The sequence below is a fragment of the Chaetodon trifascialis genome, chromosome 8, assembly GCF_039877785.1.
Source record: "Chaetodon trifascialis isolate fChaTrf1 chromosome 8, fChaTrf1.hap1, whole genome shotgun sequence".
NCBI lineage: Eukaryota > Metazoa > Chordata > Actinopteri > Chaetodontiformes > Chaetodontidae > Chaetodon > Chaetodon trifascialis.
The window spans coordinates 17,574,916-17,600,287 of record NC_092063.1 but is presented as its reverse complement, the minus strand read 5'-3'; the positions used below and the strand labels follow the sequence as shown (position 1 = coordinate 17,600,287).

Below are 25,372 nucleotides of genomic sequence, written 5' to 3'. Positions count from 1 at the left end.
TATCATTTTTTACCAGTAGACAAGTGTGTATACTTATTAGCATCATAATGCTTGAGCAAACGGACAATATTTGGGTGTTTAAATTAATTTAATGCTATTCAGGTATACTCGTAGCTATATCACTTGAGCAAGTGATTAAGTTAAAAATCTTACATTTTTAATTTAAAACACCTAGATTACCGTGTCTGAAATATAAGATAGTTAAAGAACGAAGTGATTTGTAAGCTGTCAGCTGAGAGGAAGACCACCACCAAACTCCAGTCCAGGTTTTCGAAGCAACACCTGCTAACCGAGAAATTCAATTAAGGACTCCTCTTCCCACTTGGAGCCGGTCTCCAGGGCAGATCTTCCGGGCGACTCGCCCTGTAAGAAATTAGAAAATGCTACAATAAAACATGAAAAACTGAAAAAAATGTGGCAACTTTAATAATGAAAGCTCTCACGCTATCCACCGTAAACACACACGTCCCTTCACGTGGAAGTGACCGAAAGACAGCGAAGTACCACAGGTAAGAGTTTTCCTTTTCCTCTCAACTACTGTACACGCTCGTTTCATTTCCAAACATCTCTACAGAAAGCGGCACCAAAGTGTTCGTCGCTGCAGCAGTGACACCGAAAACGAGCATTATTAAACAGCTCCAAACATTTCAGGAATGACACCAAAGGAGAGAGACTTGATGTGAGGACTTGTCCGTAAACACGGTGTGACTCCCGGTGTCGATGCAGCGGCAGCAGCAGCGCCGACAGCAGCAGGTCTGGAGCGACTCACACAGTCTGTTCGTGTACCTTTGTAAAATGCCGACGAGAGGACCAGCCTTTCCAAAACTTTGATAATTCATGTAACGCTCAAATTCAATTCCGTCAAAGACCGGGTGAAAACCCACAGGCGACCAAACGCCAGTCCCGCTGCAAAGTTGAGTCAGATAGGTGCAACTTCTCCCCTCAGTTCGTACTTTTTCTTAGTCAAAGCGAGCTCAAATACTCCTATTCCCTAAATACAGATCTTAGAAGCGACACCGTGAAAACAGGAATGATATGAGGTATTTTATTATTCAATCAGCAGCTCAAACCTACAGTACATGTTATTACTGTCCGCTGACGCTTCTCCAAAACTGCAAAAACGACACAAATGAGCGACTTTTTGGGTGCGCTGAAAGTCCTGGTTTTTGTCTAGAAAAACTTACTGAAACTCCTTTGGTTGTCTCTAAACAGGTAGTAGCCTCCATACAGTATCATTTACCGTAAATAGAGGAACTACTATAAATGCAGTCAGACCTCAAATGCGGAAGTTCTGCTGTTGAAGATTGTTTGTAAATGACATTTATTTCTTTATCTTGCATGTGAAGGTCAATTTGGGGCTCTGGTGTCAGATTGTCGCCAAAATTGTAACATGCTAAATGCATGACTTCATCAAAATCTCTTTACCAGTTGATATTATTCTAAGTTTTGATAGGCTGCTCCATAGAAATACTGTAAATAAATGGCATCATAAATATCACGTCATTGTTAAACCTGAGCATTTACCCAAAATGTTGTGTCATGGATTGGCAGGTTATACACCTCTCTGACACCTCTCTCACACGCACGCACGCACGCACGCACACACACACACACACACACACACACACACACACACACACACACACACACACACGCATGCACAAACTGTATTTGCTATGGTAAATCTGATTTTCCTGCAGTTCCTGCTCTCAGTGGCTGTGAGGCAGGTTTTCTGACTTCCACCTACTGTAGAACAAACAATCTGTGTAAAAACACTGTTTGTATTCTGTGTGTTTGGTTAGTTGTGATGTCTACAAAACACCACTATGATGTGAGATTTAATTTAACATGCTTTTGTAAAGGGTCACTGTTCCTTCTCATGTGCGTTTATAAATGTCTGTGCTTTGTGCTTGCCACTGTGTTTGTTGTTATTCTCAGGGATGAGGATGAGGACAGGAATAGATCGCTGGCACTTTAAACCCGGAGTTCTCATATTCTCGCCGGATCTTTCTCCTTTGCTAATTATTGTGTTGTTTTCAGAGCAAATATGTCATATCCATGGCGACCAGGCAGGTTTATTGTCTCTCCCGTGCAATAGCTCACAAAAGTAATTAATTATCCTTTTTTTCTCTCTCTCCTGTCTTTGGTTAAACAGATCATTCATGGAAAGCCATCTTCCATATTAAAAATGCCACTGCTAGTACAACAGAAGGTAAACATGAAAGTTTTTTTTTTTTTTTTCAATTTTACAGTTTTGATGTCCCTTTTTGTGCTTTGATATGGTGCCTTTGGTGTCATACAAATCAGTTGTAGATTAAATAATTTTATAATGTAAATAGATGCATTATGCACACAGTGTGTGCTTTTGGGGTATTTTCCATAATACCCTCATAATGCAGCAGCTGTGCAGCCTAACTGTTGCAGATGTATTCATGCATGCAAAACAAGCACACACTTGACACTTAAACAGGCGAGCCTAAAAACACATGTTTAGACATGAAATCAGGTTCCATTTTGTGTGATTTGAATAGCAAGTGTTAGCCAGCCTAAAGGTAAATTTACTTTTGGGGCTTCTCTTATTTTATAAGGTCACCAAAAATAATAACCAGCAGCAGGTGACACTACAGGTTACAATAGTTCATTCAGTGCATTGCAGGAGTATTTTACATGCACTTTTATACAGTCAGTCCAAAGAGAGGTGTAAAGTGACTAGTTGATGCGATTTCCAGTTCTTCATCCTGTGTGCTCCCTGAGCGTATCTCGAGAACGTAACAGCGTGTACCTACGTCTGGAGGTCCATCTCTAGCAGGACACCAGCCAGCCTTCACTGTCAGACTGGTGGTACAGGGTCTCATCTCTCTTCGGCATTGATGAGACTCTGCAATATTCATCTGTCAAACATATTGCCCTTTTTCCTCGACTTCTCTTTCGCTCGCTCCTTCCTTCTTTCATAGTATTTTACCGTCACTTTAGATGAAAGTAGAGCTGGATAAGTCGCCTGAGCTGAGAAAGCACAGATGCTAATTGTCCAATTTTGATTGCGATTTGGTTTGTGTGTTTTGTTCAGCGTCTATGGACGTGGTCCTCTAGGCCTTTTGATTGTGTCTTTCTCTCTCTCCACAACGGCCCTGCAGCCTATAGTGCTGTGCTCCTGGTTCACTCTACTAGTTGAGAATCTCATTGGTTAATCAGTGTGCGATGCCTCCAACATTCTTATTTCCTGCAGCCCTATCAGTCAGTGAAATGCCTCATGTCTCATAAGTACCCATCTGCATCTGTCAAGGGGTGTGTAGAATTAAGTCCATGTATATTCCTTTTCTGTTTGACCTTGGCTGTGGACTGCAGGTCTTTGATGTCAAATAAGTGTCAGTAATCCCAGGCGGCATTTGACAGGCTTCAGGAGCGATTACTTTTGTTTCCCAGTACATAAGCTTTATCAATTGCCCTCAGTGTAATGATTTTGTATACAAATTCATACTACCACAACCATAGTGTTTTGCCTTGTAAAAATATACTGCCTTCCACACGCACTGTTATACCAGCACAAATAGCACACATGTTTTTTTAATCATCATTATTGTTTTTATTTTAGTGCTAAGGAAATGTCCTTTTTGCATGCTTGATCAGCCAGTAGAGAAATCCAATATAATGGAGGTTCAAGGTGAATTGCATCCCGTGCATTTCCCCCCTTCCACTGAAGGAATATTCCAGAGCAAAATAAACAAATCACACAGACAACAGTAATATAGGGTTGATTTTGAAGGCATGAAATAAGTATCGATTAAATCCTGCAGTTCATAGATGAAAATGGCCTTTTTGGTAATTTGTCCTGGGTCCTTTCAATACGATGGAGAAAGAGCGTGAGAGAGGCATGGACTGAGGGAGAGAGAGAGGCTACAGACAAGGTGGGGAGGAAGAATAGAGAGAGGAATAAGACAAGTGAACAGCAAGAAAGACAGAAGAGCATTTACAGAGTTGAGAAAGGGACATGCTGCCCCTCTCCGAGCTCATTATCATTCTTAATAAGTCTTAAGGAAAGAAGGAGCATTGAGTGTAAATGCACGGTAATCCTTACACTGGCCAAGGTTAGTAGGGACGTCAGCACATGTGCACCGTTCCCAGCTGGCCACTTTGGGACAGGGAGGCGACCAGAGGAGCACAGTTAAGGATAGATGTTCAAGGAGAAAGTGAGGACGTTTAGACACTGTGTAAAGGTTAGGCCCTTTCTTCCAGCCTGTGGCTTTTCAGTGCCTGCACCACCTGGCATTTTGTGAGTAAACACTTCTGCATCAGACTAAAAACAGTCGTATTTGGCCATAAGACCTGGTGTAGGCCATGATAATTTAGAGGAAGAACTAAGAATAGACAGGTGAGGAGCACAAGGCTTGATTAAAAATCTAAGTAGGACAGTTTTAACTTTGGCACCATTCATCACAAGGGATTCAGTCTGGTACTCAAAGTAACTGTTGGCTGCAGAGCATGCCTAATTCACTGTTCTTTGGGTGTGGTCCAAAAACAAGCATTAAGATGAATTGGATGAACTGGTGACCAATTAACTCATTTGACAAATTGCCAGCCACTTGTACTGGTTGATCAACCATGTTGCTTTAATGGAAATCCAATGCAGTATGTATTTATATACTGTGCTAAGCTTAGAGTCCAATGTTGTGTCACTCGATGTATTCTACAGTGTTAGTGATATTGAAGCATTCCTGTTCATGAATCAAATCAGATGTGAGACATATCTGGCACATTAATCATAGACCACAGTGAACTCATAGCAGCAGCTGATTTTTATACTTTCAGTTATTAGTGGAGTATTTTTTGCAGTTACATTTTTTGTCAGTCTTTAGGCTTTGTTTTAAAATGTACACACAACAAGCCCCTATGATATTTGAGTGTAGAATGACAATTACAATTTGTCATTTGGCAGCTTTTATCCAAAACGACGTACATATGAGATTTTTCATTCATCACAAGCAAGGTTCCAGACGGGAGAGAACAACAAAAGTAGAACTGTATAAATGTCTGCTGAATGATACACGTGTATCTCATAGTAAGCCTCTCTGTTGGATGTGTAATTCACTGTAGAGACAGATTTTTGTATTTTTCTTAAATATAGCATACTAGAAAAAACATTTTATTCCCTAAGCACAGTTAACTCCTCAATATAACTTGTAGTAGTAGTAGTAGTAGTAGTAGTAGTAGTGATAGCGATTAGGGATGGGAATCTTTAGGAATCTCATGGTTTAATTGAAATTCCAAATCTTGGTGTTACAATTTGATTCAGAATCAATTCCTGATTTCAATATTGGCAGTGTGTGTAGATGATGGTATCTGGCAATGCAAATTAAGTTATTAAATCCAAACTAGGCCCAAACACTTGACATCTTTGAATAACTGCCAGATAACTCTACTGTGCGTGTACTGTATGTTGTCAGGGTGCATCTGCATTTTTCTTTGTGTCACCATAACATTAACAAAAAATCAATTTTTGGAATTGCGAATCAATTCAAAATTGTAGAAGATAATAATTGTTATTCTTAGAAGAAACGCCCCCCCACCCCCCTGTGGTGTATCACAGAGTTTCCTAATGAAAAAGTGCCACAGGTTACCTGGCCGTAATGGCAGCTATATAGACACTAGTTGAGCCAGATTCACAGTTGAGAGTTTATGAGAGAGATGGTGTCACGTGATAAAATATGTTTTTTTCAGAAGACTTCTGCTTAATCAAAACAACATAACACTTTGGGAGGAGCCTGAATGTGTGCTGTTTGTTGCAGTAAAAACTGTCACAATGTAATATCACTCACTGTAGCACACTGCACAGTGTACAGGCTATTCATATCATCGGTCCAAAGTAGTCTTTAGAGGGGTGACAAATTATCACTCAAATATTTTCACACTCTGGAAGAGTTGTCATTGACATGTTACGGGAAAATCTTTATTTTCTCGCAGATGTTGTGGTGTAGGTGTAGTTTTTAAATTTCAGGGTCCACCAACCACATTGACCATTGGAAGAACATTTGTTTCCTGGCCTTGTCTACAGCTTTATACTGCCAATGCATTTGAATCTTGATGATGTGGATCCTCTTGGGAATATGTTTGCTTAATTGTCCAAGAAGGGGACAACGGTCAAATAAGCAAATGAAATTGGAGCTGATGGTGTAGGGTGGGGGTGCCCTTTTGTCTTGCTCAGTGTAATGCCATCTCTGTGCCTTTCTGTCATGTAAGGATGATTTACCCAGAGACAGATGTTCTCAGACCTTTGCTCATGAACCTGCACTATTTTGTTCTATTTTTTGCCCTTTTAAAGGTTAAAGAGTGAAAGGCTTTCCCTGCAACATGTCAGCCTCTTTTGATTGCTGTAGTGTCAGTTGCTCTGTTATGTTGTGTGTTGAGTTTAGAGGTTGCACTGGACTTAACTGAGACCGGGCTGAAACATTACCGTGTTACTCAGGGAAGATGCTTTTAGGAACATCTCTTCTTCACCATTCTCCTCACTGCATTTTGGTTGAGGCTTGGTTGGCAACCTGCTCCATTACTGGCCCCCCCTCCCCACCAACCCTCCAACCCCCACCAGGGAGCCTTGGGAGGCAGAGAGCCATCACCATGGTGATCTGAACACAGATCCCCCGCACACCGGTCCATTGTGACTGGCGTGCGTTGAGGTGAGAGGGAACAAAATGTCACAGCAACAGGTTTTTTTGTGTTTGCCACAATTCTCGGTGGGATTGTGCTCAGATCCATGCGCTCAGTTACACTGGAGGGACTGCTGTAGAGACTGCGCGAGTTAGGGAAACAAGTTGATTTGAGAAAAGAGTGACATGTAAATACTAATAAGTCAGTGCTTTTGTTTTCCTTTTTTTTTCTGTGGTGGTGTTTAGCATGAGGACAAAAATACAAAAGCCAGGAGGGAGTGTCATTTTTAATATCTTATTAAAAGTGTTTACAAATTCTCCATAAAGGCGTAGCCCATAGTTAAACACAACCAGCAGGGTTTTTAGTAATTTATTATCTTTTTACACTTTCGTGGTTTGAATCACGCATTATTAATTCAATCTGAATTAAATGAATTGTATTGCGATACCGATACAGTCCAAATGGAAAGGCTTTTTCTAATAATAAGGTAGTTTAATTTGGTGGAAACTGTAGCCATTTTGGAAGTATTTTGATGATTTAGAAACATTAAAATGAGAATCTGTATGTAAAAAAATTCACAAAATTATGCAATCTAACTACATAATATTCAATAATATAACTTGAGAGAACATCGTTTTCCCGTGTGATTTGTGGTCGTAATGCTGGTGGCAGATAATATTGGTCACTAGAAGGCCCTGTAGGCATAAGGTCTAACTTGCTCCATGCCTCACCGTGCTTCTGCCTTAGTGGCTCGTGATTAGCTTATGGTAATGCCCTTCAAGCTCTCGGTTTATACTGACCCTTGACCTGTCTTGGTCCAGGCAACATGCTAATGGCTATAGGCCTTGGAGAGTGAATCAGGCTTATAGATAATGTGGCATTGAAGAGGTGGACCAGATTTTGCCCTCAACCTGAAGAAGATGTGGGCTGTGTCCTATGACAGGTCCGTGGTTGCCCTCAGTCCCGGAGGTTGGGAGGGAGGGTCAGCCTGTGCCAGAGGGCACAAGGGCTTCAGACACACAACCCTAACGTCTGGCACAATGTCTGGGCCTCCCGCCCTTTGCTCCAAATAGAATACCAACCCATAGCTCCTTACGATATTATCATAAGTATTAAAGTCATTGTTTTGTCTTATCTCAGTGTTTCTATACATACATTCTAAACATGCATTTTTGGGGGGTTTGGAGTCAGTTATGGGGTGTGTATACTAAATGCATATGCATCAACTCCCTCAATAACCTGTTTTAATATGCAAGAGCCAGCAGTCTCATTAATATTTGTTGATATGTAGCTATAGCAGTCAGGTCTTTTTGTGCCAAGTCTGAAAGAGTCTGCCATCTCTGTTCCCTGAGCAGATGCAAAGGTGCAGGTCCTGAGAGATCCTTTTATGTTTGGAGACCTCTCCTTGCTCCTTTGACTGCGACCTCAACCACAACACAGCTCTGTCTCAATCAGCTCTCTGCTGTAATCCCACTTCAGAATTCCTCTTGGCTAAGAGAGTAAATAAATTTTTCAGCGTTTATTAGAATACAGCTTGCCAGAAGGGACTCCTCTCTCGTCTCCTATAGCTGCTCCAGTAATTAGCAAATTGATTAGGAGAACTTCAACACACCTCCTTGGCTCTTATCTCCCCATTCTAGGACAATATTGCTGTGCCATGGGACAGCGTAAATATTTTAAGGGAAACCCTCAGTGAATCTCATTAAATGGCTATGGGGCAGAGCAGCTGTCTCCTGCTGAAGGTCCCAGCCAATTTTCTAAACTATGATTAAAGAAAAGTTTTGGATTATTTAAACATGCCAGGTCCTGTGGGTTTTTTTTCAGTGCCACTGAAGACCTCTGTGATTCCCCCACCCCTCTGTGCCAGCACTGCTCCTCTCCCTTTGGATCTATTAGTTTGAAATCATTTGGGTGATGACTCTTTGAAAGTGGTGGTCATTCTGGGATGCCGTGTTCAAAATGCAACAAAGACCTCTCTTTTATGCACAAATGCTAATTAAAATTTTTACCCCCCATCCCCAAGCTGCAGAGGGAAAGACTTGGTAGCAATTTGGCAGATAATCAAATTGCATTTTAAATGGAGCCGTTTAAAGATGACTGGGGTCTGCTCACAGGAAGACACTCTGGCACAAATTAAGCTCAAATAAGCTGCTATGTGCGGAGAGGAACAATACAACAAAATTCACATCACAATAGGAAGCTGCATTTATGTAAATGGTAACTTCATTGTTTGATTTATGTTTTTTTTAATTAGTTAAAAGGAACGCAGGTACACAGTCAGACTTGTTTTCTTCAGATGCATGCATGCAGGAATTTTGTTTTTCTTTTAATTATAATTTCCCTCTTGGTAAGCGGCATTTTTTTTCATAATGTGTCCTTACAATTTGACCAATTGAGGCAAAATGCTAATAAGACATGATTTGTTAACAGTTGTGGTACCTTGGAAACATTTTGTTCTTAATTTTAGATTTTCAGCCTGACAGAAATGGCAAACTGGGTGGAAAATGTTGTCAACAGCTATGTTTGTCTACAAAAATCTGCGCTTAGAAGCTGTCCCCCCACATTTGGTATACATCATTAAGTTCTTCGTGGCCCATCAAATTGTCTATTCACACAGCATTCCAGTACATATTAGTGACATCTCGTTAGCAGAAAACAGAAAACTGACAGAAAAAATTTGGGAAACAGGCCTGAATTGTTTATCTCTCAGAATAAGTAGAAAGTGTGATTCTCATGAAATGATAGAATTGGATCATGAACATGCAGGTCCCAAAGGCCCTTTTATCCTCTGTCTTTGTGTCTCTGAAACTGAACACACCAAATGATGTGTTTAGTTTTCAGCACCATTCTTATGCAGGCCACATTTCCTGTAAAGTTTTAACATTCATCACAAGACCAATACAGCCATCAGAACTGCTTCATATCCATAAAACCCTATTATGGACAGCACAACAAGTGATGCTTGACTTGTAAGTTTAAAGGGTTCTTAATTGGCTGTGATTTGCTGGCTGTACAGCAGTGACTGTGGAAGTGGCGTAATGATCCTCCTTGGAAGATACATTACTTTTCTGGCACCTTAACGCACCTTAATGCTGCATGTATCTGTCCTCTGTTTAAATGTTGCCTTCATCTCAGCATCATAACAGACTGAAATAACAATGCTTTTGACCTGCACACTGCAGCTTGAACATCAGTAGATGTAATGTTAACCTCCTTCACCTTCTCTACAGATATCCACATCCAGAGAAAGTCCCTTGAGATCTTTTACAGTGATCCCCTGAGGCAGTCCCTGTTTTCACTTCAGATTTTTGTTTGAAAGCAATTGAATACGTTTAGAGGACTATAAAGCGCCAAAGCAGCTCTGCCTTCCATTATTTGATGCTAGTCACTGAAGCATTTGATAAAACAGAAGAAAAAAGATAATTTCAGATTTTTCTGTTAGACATTGTGGGACATGTTTCACAATAACCAAAGGAGTGCATTCATGAAACCACATTTTACATTCTGATTTTGTGAGATTACCCTTGGAGTTTGACCATGCTTTTGTTAATGATGGAACATAATCACGAATTCCTTCAAACTGCCTTTTCACTGTCCAGTGGTTTCAATCATGAAATTGTGCATTTCCAAAAGTCCATATGGTATTCTCCAAATCAGTATTTTAATAAACATGCATGTCATGTCATTTTTTAATCATAAGCACAAAATAGATTTTTTTTTTCTGCTAAAACAGAAAGGAGACGGCATCCTAAGTAGAGCCACAAAATCCCTGTCTTATGATGTTGAATGACAAATATTGTTGCAAAGATAATGACACAAGAGGGATTTGATTGATCAAGTGGGTGACTGATCATAAAACTGCAGTCAATATTTGGCTGGAGCTTTATTTCCCCTCTGCACAACAGTGTGCCAAGATGTCTGAGATGTATGGCTAGACACATGGCAATGCAAAACACATATTTACACTTCAGTCTATCCTGAGCATGATGATGCTGCCTCTGTTGTCATACAGGAAATAATATCCTGTGACGCTAAAATGAACAGTCTTAGAGTATTTATTCAGTTGGAGCAAAGGGTATTGGTTAAAGCTGACCAATTTTAGAGTAGTTGGGATGAAAATCTCCTTCTAATTACTGTACTGTGTGGATCCTTTGGTCCCAGTCCCTCTGCTGCAAATGATGGTATTAAAAAGTCTTTTATTTATAGAAATAAAATTTTAGCTTCAGAGACAATAGGCTAGTTCTGTTTTACGGTACAGCAGACTTTATCTTTTTAATAAAAATTCCTGACTTGGTGAAAGTTTAATTAATAAGGGACTTAAAGCTAGGGGAATGAGCAAGGGAGTTGGGTCTTTAAGGGGGTACTTATTTTTCCATCTGGGCTATCCTCCAAAAAAACTGTCAATTAGTGTGTTAAGCTGAAGAGACAAAAAACGTCATTAGTTCTTGCAAAAAGAATAATGGGTTTTAAAGGTTTTGCTTTCGAGGCAGGCCAAAAGCACAGGAGTGAGTCTTATGTATTTTCATTTATTTCCTGCAATTATCAAAGTTTGAGGGAAGGCTTTATTGTTCTAAGGTGCATGATTCAGGGAGCAGACACAGTGGGTTGTTTTTCTAAGTAACTGTGTGCCTTAATTGTCTGAGATAAGACAAATAAAATTAGTTGTATTTGGTGGAGTGAATCATACTATGTAGAATATTATTTTTCAATTTTCCTAGTTTCTTTGTTTGGAAGCAATGAAGTTGTTGTTGATGGTGTTGACTATGCTTTTGGACCATGATTAGAAGTGTATTATAAATCATTGTGTATGTTTTGTCAGTGTATACTGGCTTTCCTTATGCAGTAGTGTCCTTATCTCGTGGCATGACTGTACGTGGCTTCCTTCCCTCAAGTGTTATGTTTGAAAAATAAATTAACAGTTAAGGCTACAGAAAACTCTGTTAGAAAAATCTGGAGCACAGAGAGATTGAATTTGGAGATAAAGTCAACATTGGAGACGTCATCCGAGCTGCCAGAAGAATATCACAAGAACTTCTGCCGTTAGAGGGCAAATAGTGCCCCTGATCAGACTCTCATGTCTGTGAAATGTGGAGCAGTCAATCACCTCGATGATCCTTTCCGAGCACAGAGAGAGTTTAGAGCTGTTTAATGACGTGCAGATAGAAAAAAGAATTTGTAAAAGCACATTATATCTATATCTAAATTTGTGAATTGGTTTAGTGGTCTTGCCATCAGTTTGTAGAGATGTCTTAAAGCAACTGTTGAGTGCTTTCCTATGGTGTCTTTACTTTTGATTTGTCATCTTTATTCCTCATAGTTGTAGTAATGGTATCACCATAGTGGAGGATTTAGTACGGGATACAAGTCTGGTTGGCATTTTTTAAAGCTGAGCAGCAGAATTTTTAATTAATAAATTACGATTTGGCATTGATGGCACATGTTAACTTTACTGAGAAACAAGAAAGCCGCAAACATTTTACTGTTTAAGTGGGAGCTTTGATTCGACATTAATGTCAACCAGCTTCTTGACGTTGCTTAATTTGTTCATCTCCTTCCCTCTGGCTTAAACACACAGCCAGTTATGCCATTCATTGGATTGTGTTGAATTGATTTGCTGCATGTAAAAGCTGCTTCCTTTTGTCACGTGTATTCATGCTCTGTCAGCATTCAGCACAAGTTAACCAAGTTGGGTTGAATGTCATGATGCTGTGCTGCTGTATTTTACCCTCCAGGTTGTGTTTTTGCATTTTTCACTGATCTGGAAGAGAAATGTTTTGATTTTTACATATTTTTCATATATATATATATATATATATATATATATATATATATTTACATATATTTTTTGTCATGTTTTCTGTACAAATTGATTATTAGTACAAAGTCCAAAGATTATTCTAGATCAACTTTCAAATGAAGTGGGAACATTTTATTCATACCAAGTTATCGTTTTGGAGATAAGTTCTAATTCATCTCAGCAGTATTGCTCTTTCAAATAAAACTTGTCCAAGGCAAGTATCATCAGTGTGTTAGACCGATGTGTTTCACCTTGAAAATACTTAGCAAATGCGATAAGGTAACCTGTAAATGAGCAGGGTCCTTTTTGTAATGAACTTCCTACCTTGTAGATGGCCATGTGAATGTTTTTTTATGCGGGCAGAGAGTGTGACAGTGGTGCTTAGATGAGGCTTACATAACTGGTCATAGTGCAAGAGGTTTCAGGCGTGGAGCCCAAAATATGTCATTGACTTGTGTCACACACAACAGGAGATGGCTTTTGCATCACAGTGTGAGTGCTAGTAAATGATTGGTTACAGGAGATCCTCCAATAAATTAATTGTTTCCACTTCATGGTTAAGTATGTGCTACTCTTCCAAATCGAGTGCTGGTACTTGGTTATTACACTTTAATAGCTCGCTTGCCAAACTAACGATATATTACTCCATGTGCTGGCTCAGATCAGAGAAGATGAATTGGCTATTAATTAGAGTTGCACTGAGAGGGCACAGGGGAGAGACTACTCATAGCCTTGCAATCAGTGTCAACGGGGGCCCTTTTCTGACGAGGACAGCCAGGGCAGACCCAGGTCACTGAGTCCTACCATGAAAACTATTGAATTTGGTGGACGAAGCAGCATCAAACATGGCCACCATCTTGTTGAGTCAAACAAAGGACAAGAGAGTTTAATGTCACACAGCTGCAGTTTGATCTGATGATTTTAGTTGGGAGTGCGGACAGAGTGGCAGAGATGCGTGGGAGGTTGTTTGGCTCCATGAGGTTCCTTAACAAAAGCCTCACGTCCGAAGGACTTTGAATTAGAAAGTTATGGAGGAAATATTTGACGGGCAGAGATGATTTGTGGGGAATATTATTGTTTGGCTCACTTTTCTTGTGCAGCCTCTGAATTAGCCCTTTTATCACAATTAATTAAGCTTGCCTATAGGAGATGTTCCATCTTGAGCTCATCCACACAGGATAAATAAGTCAAAGCAGCAGGATATATGTCCTTTTATTGGCTGACTTGATCTCGGAAGCATCTGTAGTGGGGGGAAGCTGTCTCTGTGGTGCGACTTTGTGGAAGAGTCTTTGCCATCACTCACTTTGAATGCTCCTTTTATGACTCGTTTTGTTAAAAACCTCTTTTTTTAATGCAAGGTATCAGGAGTTATAGCCTGTCTATGCAAATTAGGAAATTTTGACAGTTTGTTATTCATGTCATCGCCTTTTTAAACACTTAAAGGCAATAAATTTCACCATGACAGCCTGCTCCGAAATTGCCACTAAATATTATTAAATATTTTAACAAGTTCCTTGTAAATATGCCTTAAATGTTTGAACGATGGGCCGGAAGAAAAATGGCTTTGCATCAACTTATTAGAGGCTATAAAAGTGGCAGTGATTTATCAGGGATGTGGAGCAACTCAGGCCATCTTTTTTTTGTTTTGCTTATTCTGTTAACTTGCTTTGTCCTGATGTGCACATTAAAGAGAGAAGCATCATGTTAAAAGCCTGCAGTTTCACAAGTCGTGAAAATGTTAGCAGCAGATATTGTTGTACCTGTGGTCCTTGAAAGGCAGAGCGATATATGGCAACAGCACTTAAAAGTTTTAAAGCTTCTCATACCTATTTATAGTTCTACATTTCGTGATATCACTGGCCGTAACGCAGCATATTTGTCAAGGAAGTTTTGCATGTTAAATTTCAAATCTCTTTAATTACAAAGTCAAGCTACAAAGAGAAGCTGAACTGTCTAAAAATAGTTTGAGATGTGACACAGTCTTGTGGTTTGTGGTGCACCTTTCCATTGGTTAGGACTGGGAATTTAGCATCAGATCAGGGTCATTTGGAGTAGCATGACTGTGCTCCAGAGGATTTATGTTTTACACTGGCGATACGCAAATTCCTTCATCAGCCACATTCCAGCTTTTAAATTCAGAAGTCAACTTTTTTCCCTGACCAGCCTATCATTTTGTGACTTAAAGTGGTTTCTTAATTTATTGCACTTCAATTACGATTAAGTTCAACTTCATATACCTTATTAACTAAGAGCGGAAATGATGTCGGCCAGCACCCTCAAAGAGAGGAAAAAGAGAGAACATAAAATCACGACTGGGCGCAAAATTACAAGACACAAAGACATTGAATGAAAACACTGTCGTACTGAAAAATGCTGACTGTGCAGTTACCTCAGTGGTTTTATTATAGTAGTCTCATAGTCATGGAGACGAAAGAGCTATCATATTGTAAAAGATATGCCTTGTGCATATCTTTTACAATATGCATCTGCTCTAGTAATGCTCTCAATGTGGGGGCTGTTTGTTCATTATTTGCTTTACTTTGTCACTCATTTACGTTATTCACACATTCTCTGCAGACTTGTCTGGCACCTGTTACCTTACATGTGTTAGAAGCTGCTGCTTGTCCTCAGTGTGCCAGTGATGCACAGCGAGCACAAGGACAGAAAACTCTGCACAACTGTGCCTTGTCACCAATCGAAGGATTTGTTTGTGTGTAAGGGTTTATTTTTCAACGTGCAAAACTGTTACTTACTTAATATTTCTTTACATGCTTTATTTATACTGCAGCATTGTAGTTATGGAATCTGATGAACAGAAGAGATCACCCTAGAGGTAATAAGCCATCCTTCTGGCTTTCTACACATCCTGATCTTTAAGTGGTTTTAATTGTTTGATGCTCATTATTGTATTCTGTCTTGCCGCCTTTGTTTCGTAATGCTCCTTTTTACATATTTGGGTATAAAGAAGGCAATCGTGGTTCATGTAATCCACAAACCCCTCATGGTTTTGGTTAGAGGCCACTACAGTATTCTACAACTCTCAGAGCTGTCTGTGCACATCACTCTAACTGGTTAGTGTGACGTGATGGCTGCCATGTCAGCAACATGGCACATCTCTGTTCTCTCTCTCTGGAGCCCTCTGTGAGTTTTCCCTGGGGTTGGCAGAATACAAGTGCCTGACCAGAACAGAGTCTGTGTCTGACTGGCTATAACCTTGCCACCAGCTTGTATATGTGTGTGTGTGTGTGTGTGTGTGTGTGTGTGTGTGTGTGTGTGTGTGTGTGTGTGTGTGTGTGTGTGTGTGTGTGTGTGTGTGTGTGTGTGTGTGTGTGTGTGTGTGTGTGTGTGTGTGTGTGTGTGTGTTTGTTTGTTTTCCAACTCTAAAGACTTGAACAATGATGACTCAAGCCACGTTGAGTACACCTCAGGGAAAATACAGTGGAAATAAAAATAACAAGTGGATTTTTGACTGCAGTCAGATGTGAGAGGAGGCACGCTGGCACTGGGCTAAAAGCCTGAGTAGATTCTGCCCCCCCAGTTCATTAGATTAGGCTGTCTTGTGTTCAGGAAGTGCTGAAAGGCACTGCAGATTGTATCTGCACGAAATCCTGTCCTTACGTCCAGAGACAGTTGCCAGTCCCAGTCTTTGAAATTCCAAAGTAGTTCTCAATCCAGTTAAGGCCCAATATTGCGGTTGTTTCTTTGTGGCCCTCCTGCTGAGGGTTCTTATTAGAAGGGTTAAGTATGAGGACGCCTGTGTTGGTATTTCTGCGGCTGCTCATCTGCGCACCGCACATGAATTTCTCTAAATTATTTATTTTCCTGACACCACCATATGGTGCTGTAACTTGTTTGTCTTGGAGCATACTGGAGAAATGCAAGACCTAGACTGGATTACTTCTTGTGTGTATACATGGGAGGCCCTCATCAAACAATGCCTGTTTTTTGTTATTTCTTTTGCTGGGTGGGCTCTGTTGATGCAATGCTATGCAACCCTCTACAAGAGTTCTCATCTACTTCAGAGCAAAGAGATAATAAACATAATTGGGCCAAAATGTGGAGATGTTTCACAGCGATGCTTAGAGACAGCTGCCATTGGTCTGCAGTTGATGGGGCAACTGAAGAAGAAGCTTGAAGGGCCGTAGAAAAATGGGGTCCTGATCTTCTTTGAAATGCCACAATTAATTGCTATGCGTTGTCCCCAATGCATGGATGATTAAATGTGCTCCTAAACTGCCCTGATTTGTGGGGGCACCTTGCCGATTTTATTTGCCACTGTTAACATTTTCATTCCTGCATTATGCATGGTGCTGTGGGGCAAGGAAGTGCTGCAAACAAATGGCCTGAGGGATCGGCGTAAACACAGCGTGCCATAAGGGGGAGAAGACTAACAGTTCAGCACCGCCTCCCTCAGCCAGTCTTCACTGACAAACTAGACAGCCCCTCTGCAGCTCAGCTGTAGCTTAACAGAGCAGTACAGTGTGGTTATTACTGTCAGTTACCTCAGGTATTAAAAATGTTACATTAGTAGATATACGTATATGGTGAATGTAAGGACGGGCTTGGGGTTTGATAAAATTGTATATGCTCATCCGTATCTTTAGTAATCAACAATGAGTGCACGTCTGAGAGAATATTTCTATCTAACTAATTGAGTATGATTGCTCCTTTTTCAGCACGTGTAGGCCGAGGTCACTTTCACTAGTTAAATCTGACAGCCAAAGCAATGTGTGCTGGTTCCTTTGTGTTAAGGGATTTTAATTCCTCATTGCAATAATCAGTGACTGATGGAAGCCCTAGTGTTTTATGAAGGCATGCCAAATGACATGTGCTCCCTTTTGAACATGAAACACTCAGAGTAGAAATATGAATTTTCACATTAGAGGCATGCTAACTCTCTGATTAGGATTTACTTGATCTGGGATCTTGGCTGTTAGAAATGCAACGCTGCACACATGGCCTGCCCGCGTTGTCAGCTGTCACGGCATTGGCCCAGAGCCTTACACTTGGCAGGTCTCCACCCTCTCACCTCCGGCTGACAATGCAAATACAGGCAAACGATGGGTAGTCACTGGACAGCTCTGTATATGCTCATACAACTCCATATGGATAAGAAAACTTGAGTCTTGTCTACGTTTCTTCCTTTTCAAAATAGTAGTTTGCTGTTCGGCAGTGGAATCAGTTCTCCATTTTTTAGTCATAAACTAGTCCACACTCTCGATTTCCTGCTAGTATGTAGGCTTTTCTTAACCTAGTCCCTTGCCACCATAACGCTCTGTGTGGCATTAACAGTAACTAATGTACTGTTCAATGGAACGAGGGCAGATATTGTTTTTTATGGCCTGACCTTTGAGGCATTATTATTTTTTTGATGAATAACTGTTTACTCTGAATGTGTGCATTAAACAAGTTTCCTTAAGGTTTGCAGTCATTGCCCCTGACACAAATGGCAAAAAAAAAAAAAAAAAAATCATCGTGTTCACTGCCAAGTGCGCTGTGATATGCAAAGTCTGTTTTAGTGGACTGCAGAGTTGTGTTAAATAGATGGCAACCAGTTCATTAGGATGCCTTTCAGAGCATGAAAAATGACCTTTTCTCTTGTAATTGTAGTCTGAGTTCATAGATAGTTGACTGGAAGCAGAGCATACTGTACATTGACAAGGATCACTGGAAACAATTAGCATTGCATCTCCCCAGTCAGTCAGCAAGCAGCTCTCAGTTACCAGTTTTTTCACTCATTCTTGCTTAAATGCCAGTGTGATTTGATTACATGTGACAGTTAAGTTAGAAAAAATAAAAATACATTATTCAGTGTATCAAGTACATTACACTTCATGTGATACTTTTGGTCATTGAATGTTTAACAAAGGGTAAACAGTCCAAAGTGTAAAAAAGTGATGAAGTATCCTCAAACAGTATAACCCTTGATACTGTGCACTCTTGTTCATTCATGGAGGATGCACTGCATGTACAGTATTTTTAGCAAATTGGAAATCTATGTAGATGAAGATTTATGGTCAGTTGTACAGTGTTCGAACTTGAAAATGTATTTTCAGTCCCAAAAATAATTAAACAGATTATAGATTATACGGTGGGAGCCAGCACCTAAAGTAGCTAGTTGGTATAGCACTAAATGTCAGATAACTGTAAATATGTAAAGAAAACATGTACATATACATATGTAACACACACTCACACACATACATATTTTTGATTATGATCAGCTGAAGGGGAAAGTATTTTGTGGATGTTCTTAAAATCAGTCCTCCAATTATAATATAACATACTGTACATACCTGTAATTTTGGAATTAAATTCTATATGTCTGTATATCTATATGATGTATTGGCAGAGAGTAATTTCTGGATCTTCGTGCTATTGGGAATACATATGTATTGCAGTAATATTATTTTTGTAATCGTCAGTTTAATCATGAATGATTGTACTTCTATGCATCGTAGTTAAAATGTTTAGATTTGTTGTTAGTTTTGGGGTTCATTTACTCCATTATATATTTACAACTGGAAAATAATTCCTGAGACTTCTAATGCACTTGGTTACGGTTATCATTGCATTGAAAGAGATACAATGTTTAATGTATACATGTATGTCTTTTCAACAGACTCCTCTGAATCCTCCTCTGACATTAATATGAACCTAGAGTCTCAGGGGAGTACAGTATATTTATGACACTTGTGGAAACCATCAAAAATGTGTTAGTCAATATTTATGCACATCTTTAGTTTGGCAATGTAGTGTATGTTACCATATTCAGCTGAGGTTATAGCTGGGATAAGACATTGAGATATGTAGGAGTTTTGAATCACTTTTCTTCTTTTGAATCTTCATCGCTGTCATCATCAGAAATTTCCCTCCTACTCTGTGGTGTTTTGATAAGGCAAATGTGGTTGAAGAGAGCAAATATTTAAGGTATCTGCAAATGTGATGCACATCTGTCAAACAGCCCAAGGGTGAAAACCAGCACATAACAAGGCAACAAATGCTGATCCGGGACTTCTCTGCGGCAAAATAAAATATGGCTCAAGTTTTCATTAAGGTGCTATTGATTAGCTTTTCCTGGCAATGAATTATGGACAACATTAAATAAAAGGGAAAATATTTTTATGACTTTGCTTAGGCCATGCCAGATTCCCCCTTTGCCGCTTGTATGCTCGCCCTGACAGGCATTTTGTTTTCTCTCGAATTCTTGAGGCTTTTGTGAGACCTAGACTAAGTATAAAAAAAGTTTTTTCACTTTGATTATCTTTCCCATTTTAGATATGTGTCAAATGATGACAAATGCAGACTGAAGAGAGGGTTTAAAAAATTTCTAGAATTGAATTAGTTAAAATGTTAAAGGCCCAGTGCGTGAGATTTAGGGGGATCCATTGGCAGAAATATGTTTTCATTGGTGTATAATCACCTGGAAATAAGAGTCGTTGTGTTTTCGTAACTTCAGATTGAGTCTTTTTATCTATAGAAGGAGTGTGTTCTCTTCCACAGTCTGCCATGTTGCACTGCCATGTTTCTACTGAAGCCCAGAATGGACAAACCAAACGCTGGCTCTATTCACATTTTCATGGGCCACTGTAGAGGAGGGTGAGGCAAAGAGTGTTCAATTGGTTACAGCTTCACCACTCGATGCCACTAAGTCGTACTCACTGAACCTTTAAACTGTTGAAGGAATAATTGAGATTTTCAGACACTCCCCATGTAATGACAGTGACAGTTTTAAAATGTCAAAATGTCCACAGAAACTTCGCAAACAAATCTTGCAGCATAATCAATTTACTGCCCTCCTTTTGTATTCTCAGTATATTGTAAACACATGTTTCGCGGTAATTATGTGGTTATTTGTTCTCTGAGGGCCCAAACTTCTGCCTGTACCTGGAGAATTCTAGTGTCAGTTCTGATGAAGCCGCTTGGAGGTGTGAAGAAACACCTACAAAATCAAAGACAGAACTTCTATTTAACTATTTAACTTTGATTTCGTGGTTTTTGACTGAGAGTCTTTGTAGTCCTTTACGACACATTTGTTCTGCTGTTACCTTTGTCTTCATCTTACTATGCACCTTTATAAATGTTGCCACACCTCCATTGAGGGCTGCTGCCTCTTACAATTGCGCAAGCATTCCTCAACTTTTTTTATTCTCTTAAGTCAACCAGTGCTGAGACCACTGCCCCTGGTGGCCAGGAAGAATGAAATAAAATATGTTTTACATTCATATTTTAACGTTATACTTGCCGTGTCCCTCCCTTACATGTTACTGTTAAGGGAATCGAGGGGTAAAAACAAGAACAAGAAACTGATTTTCATTCTCTCTCTGCCATGCACACCCACATAGGAACAGCACTATTCATAATGTACTGTCTGTTGTAGTTGAATACTTTTATTAGAATAATTAGATCTCTCCACAGTAAACAACAGTTCAACCTGTCTGTCCTGTTCTGAGTTCTTGAACACATTTTGTCTTCCTGTATATAAATTGTCTTAACTAGGACAAGTTCCAGGGCCAGTTTCATCAACTTGAACAAACTTTTCCTTTGTCTTGTCTTATCATGAGTTGTGACTTAGCAAAATCTCCACCTCAACCAACCACAACAGTAGTTCTGCTTTCTCATTGATGCATGAGTAATAATAATCTAATGATTTAATGTATAATAGTATAACAGTTGGGGGTAATTTTTTTACTTTGAATACTTGAAGTACATTTTCCTGATTATACTTAATAAAGCTATACTTAAGTAACATTTTCAGTGCAGGACTTTTACCTGTAATAGTATTTTAATAGTACTTTAACTTATGTAAAGGATCTGATCTGAGTAAATGCTTAATAATTATGAATTAATATAGTTGCTATTTTTTTTAACAAGTTAGGTTAGCACACCCACAGCCTAACTCCCGCCTCTCCCTATCCTGTGTATGGGATGTAGTCCTAGTCTAGCAGGTTTGTTGTGGGAAGTGAGCCTCTCCTTGGGTGCGTAACGTGCTTTGATAAGCACAATAGTTACAGAAAGAGTATGTATTATGTTCACTGTCACAGAAGAGAAAAAAAAAGTCCCTGTTCATACAGTGTTAGTACAGTATCCTCCTGAACTCTTCACAGCACAGTTGTATGAAATGCTACTTACCATGGATAAATGTTACCAGCGGAAACACTGAAACTTGATAGCCGTAGCAATGGTGAACAGCGTGGGTCCGTCAAAGAGTTATGATAGTGATGGTCATACGTTGCATGCTGCCAAGAGTGTGCAGAGACGATGCAAGACAAAGCCTGGTCAGTCAACAAGTGATGAGAGATTAAAGTGAAGTAGACCTATTTCAGTAACCCGCCAATGGCAGCTGATCTCATTTATTTTATTCACCACTGTAGATTCAGGTCAGTGGTTGGTGTAAATTTTGCACCCTGAACACATTGAAAGCATAGCATTGCGTTCTTTTTGTGAAGTGCTGAAACTAGTTCCTTAGAAGGAATGGCTGAGTAACATGTGGTAGGTGTGAACTGAGTACATTTTTTTAAGACTGTGCACTGATATACTTTCTACATATACTGATGTACTTTTGTATTATATACAAAGTATTTCTTTTTCACTGATCATAGCCAGTAAATATGTTATTATCTATTTCATTTCTAATGGTGAGACAATGAAGAAATTCCAGTTTGCCAGTTTGTTACTGATAAAGCTTTTAAGGTGGTAACATGTAAAGCGAGCAATGGAACCTAACCCATCTGCTGAACAAGATCCCCTCATAGTGAAACATTTCAGGTATGAAATTGGCCAAATGAATTTAAATAGACTGTTAGCACCATTGGTACAAAATATCATTGGTAGGTTTAATTACAAAAATGTACACGAAAAGATGAGATAGATAGATAACATATTGGTCTAACCACTCTGTACCCAACTGTATTTAAGACAGCTGAAGCCTAGTCCTCAGCCACAGAGAGCACATTTTTCATGATTAAACATTACTGCCTGGCACAGCGGTGGAGGAAGAACGCACTGATTTGAATGATATGTTTTTACGCTGGCGGCTTTTTTTTTTATTGTTTTAAGTAATTTACTAGGTAAAAGGCTCTGAAATCTGACTTTGTTAATTTATTAAGTTGCCACATAATTGCAATCAAGAAATGACAAGTCTGGTATAAAGCTGCAGTGCATAGTTAATAGAAAATGTTTCAGATGTGACAGTGCTTTATAAAAGAACGCCATGACTGCTAGCTGCTCTTCAGTGTTCAGACTGCAGACACTTAGTGCACCAGGTGTTTTGCCCAAGATTTTTCCACAAGACAAATGGAAAAGTGCCATATCCTTTAAACATCCCATTAATATGTCTTATAAGACGCTCCACAACTGAACACCAAAAGCTCAATTTTATTACAGTTTCTTGTCTTTGTCAAGCATAGCTTCCAGTTTACGTTTTCAGGTAATTATAGCGCTGTGCACACTAGAGTGGCACAAATTAGCACTTTGAGGGAAGAATCAGTTGGCTGGATGCCCATCATTGCCTGTATGGCCTGGACATGATAAACACATGAGCACAGATGCCTGTTAAAGTGTGTGTCACCATTTTAATGGAGGATGTGTCTTGGCTCTGCTTGACTTTGATTCAAGACTGAATCAAAAACTTTATGGTCTTTTAGCACTGCTACAGGACAGTTCTTCCTGAAAAGCAGGGCACGTCTGTACAGTACCAATATCTCCTCTAATGTTGTGATTTCATGACAGGTGAAGCATGAAGGGTTATTCAGGGTTGATACAAAGTGTGCAAAGTTTGGAAAATGCAGGTCTGTTTTCAAGCTTCGGAACATGTTTGAATTCAAATTTAATTACATTAAACAACATTAAACAATCACAATTCGCAATTGCGTTCATAGTAACAATGTAGATGTAATGATTAAGGCTTTGAGAGTCTGAAAATTTTTGGTTCAGGTATTTGAAAGTGCTTGAATTTTTAAAAAGCTGTATGAATGTTGTTATTTGTAAAAACAGGCCTTTGTAGAGGCAAATGCAAGGTCTTTGCAAACACTTTGGGCAAAGTGTCTTTTCAAGTTGAGTACCTGTTTTTTATGGCTGAAAACAAAAACAAAACTTTACACTAAATGATAAATTGAGAAGTTGTCTCATGAAAGAAAGAGTCAGGGTTTGGACCCTGCTGTGCATGTGCTTGATGTGCAAGGAGTCATGTGAAGGTTTGATGTGGTCTGAAGAGTTTCTCTCTCACAGACACCATGAAAGAGAACTTATAGCTGCACTGAATGCTCTGACAGCTGAAGCTTATGGTAGGGACTGTAGGATAGAGCGCAGTGATTCTTCCTTATTACATGTGGAATTTCCTCCCAGCTGATTGAAGTATCAGCATATTGCTGCCATATTCCTTTCCACAAGAGCCCAGAGTTTTAATAATTTGCAGAATGAAGGGAGCAGATGAGAGGTTATCAGAGTCACGTAATCTCTGAAGCACTGTCTGTCATTCGGTAACTTTTTCAGTAACTTTTTGAACAAGAAAAGACAGTTTATAGTTTTCACCAAAAAGCAGTGTGGAAAGCTGACTACTGAAGCCGTAGTAGCCCGCTGGTATTAGAGATGTACCAATTAACCTTTTTTTCAGTGCCAATCCAATTCTGATATCTGAATTTGGATATCTGCCTATCCTGATACTGATGCTGATTCTGTTGTGGTTGTTGGTATTATGTGTAAGGTTACTTGAGGTTGTAGTAAACCCCACAGCACCACAAAAAAATATGCAAAAATGCATTAAATTAAATGCTATGTATTCCAAAGTTATTTGAACTGTACATTAAGTAGACTTCAGGTACAAACGGATATAGGAGGGCAAATTTCTATCTATCAAATCAGGTGCACAGCAATGCATTAAGTACTAGTTCGGAGATTTATAAACAAGCAGGAATTGATGGCTCCTTCTTAGGTTTTCAAAGTGATATATAGTATTTGACATAAGTAAATATCTACACTATCAACAAATCCTTCAAACAAGTTAACTGTAGATAGTTCTGGAATCTAGACTGGTGACATCTGTCTGATGTCTGATAAGTGAATTATGTCAGTATTGGGACCCGATACCGAGATTGCTTTGAGTTGGCCGCAACTCTATTTGGTATTACATCTGCATTGTTTACCTGGCCTGTGTGTACTGTGTGTATATAGTAATCAATATGTGCCAAGAAATACTATATGTACAATGTTTACAGTATGATCATGTGGAGGAAAAATAACAATAAGTAATCTCATGTCATTTAGCTGTTCTATGCAAAGTTAATGTAATCCTCTAATGTTTAGTGTAACACATCAATCATGCAAAAATCTATTGTTGCATTAGCCTTGAAAGAACAATAATAATAAAAATGCTATAATGGTTTTAGCTTCCTTTCCATAAATCATACTTGGAGGCTGTGGAGGGGGGCATCTTTGCCACTTCAGCTCATCCGAGCAGCTGAAGGGATGCTGAATACTGATATGATATTGAACAATAACCAGAGCCGCAGTTGGTCACTTTCAGCCTGAAGTGGTTTGAAATACTGCGTGACACAATCAGTCGCTGCTTCGAACAGAAGTTGACCCAACACCTTCTATGATGACATAAAGCAGTTTTCTGTTCGATAGCCACTCAACAAGGCACTGTAAATCAGCAGTAAATGCATAAAAACAGAGCATGGTGGAAGATTTACTGTAACAATGCAAATCCTTTTAAACAAATATTAAAAAAATCAGCCAGAATGTCATTTAACGGGTCATGTTCAGTTGAATTTTGAGCTGGGCTGAGGTAGCCGACAGGCTGTCAGAATTTACATCAGTATTAACATTTGATTAATAACACAGCTCACCCTCTCAAGATGGGCTATATTCTTAGTGTATGCGTATGTCTGTGATGTATGAACACAATTCAAATAGAATCAACAAATGCTTGGA

General features: G+C 39.4%; 1 protein-coding gene across 1 annotated transcript in view; it reads left to right on the top strand.

Annotated features, from left to right (window-relative positions):
- The first annotated feature begins 399 nt into the window (after positions 1-399).
- casz1 (castor zinc finger 1) overlaps positions 400-25,372 on the top strand; it is a 167,647-nt gene continuing 142,674 nt past the window's right edge. Inside the window, exons 1-2 of the mRNA XM_070967988.1 lie at positions 400-509; positions 2,156-2,212. The gene's annotated coding sequence lies outside the window, so the exon portion shown is untranslated. The remainder of the gene's footprint in view (positions 510-2,155; positions 2,213-25,372) is intronic.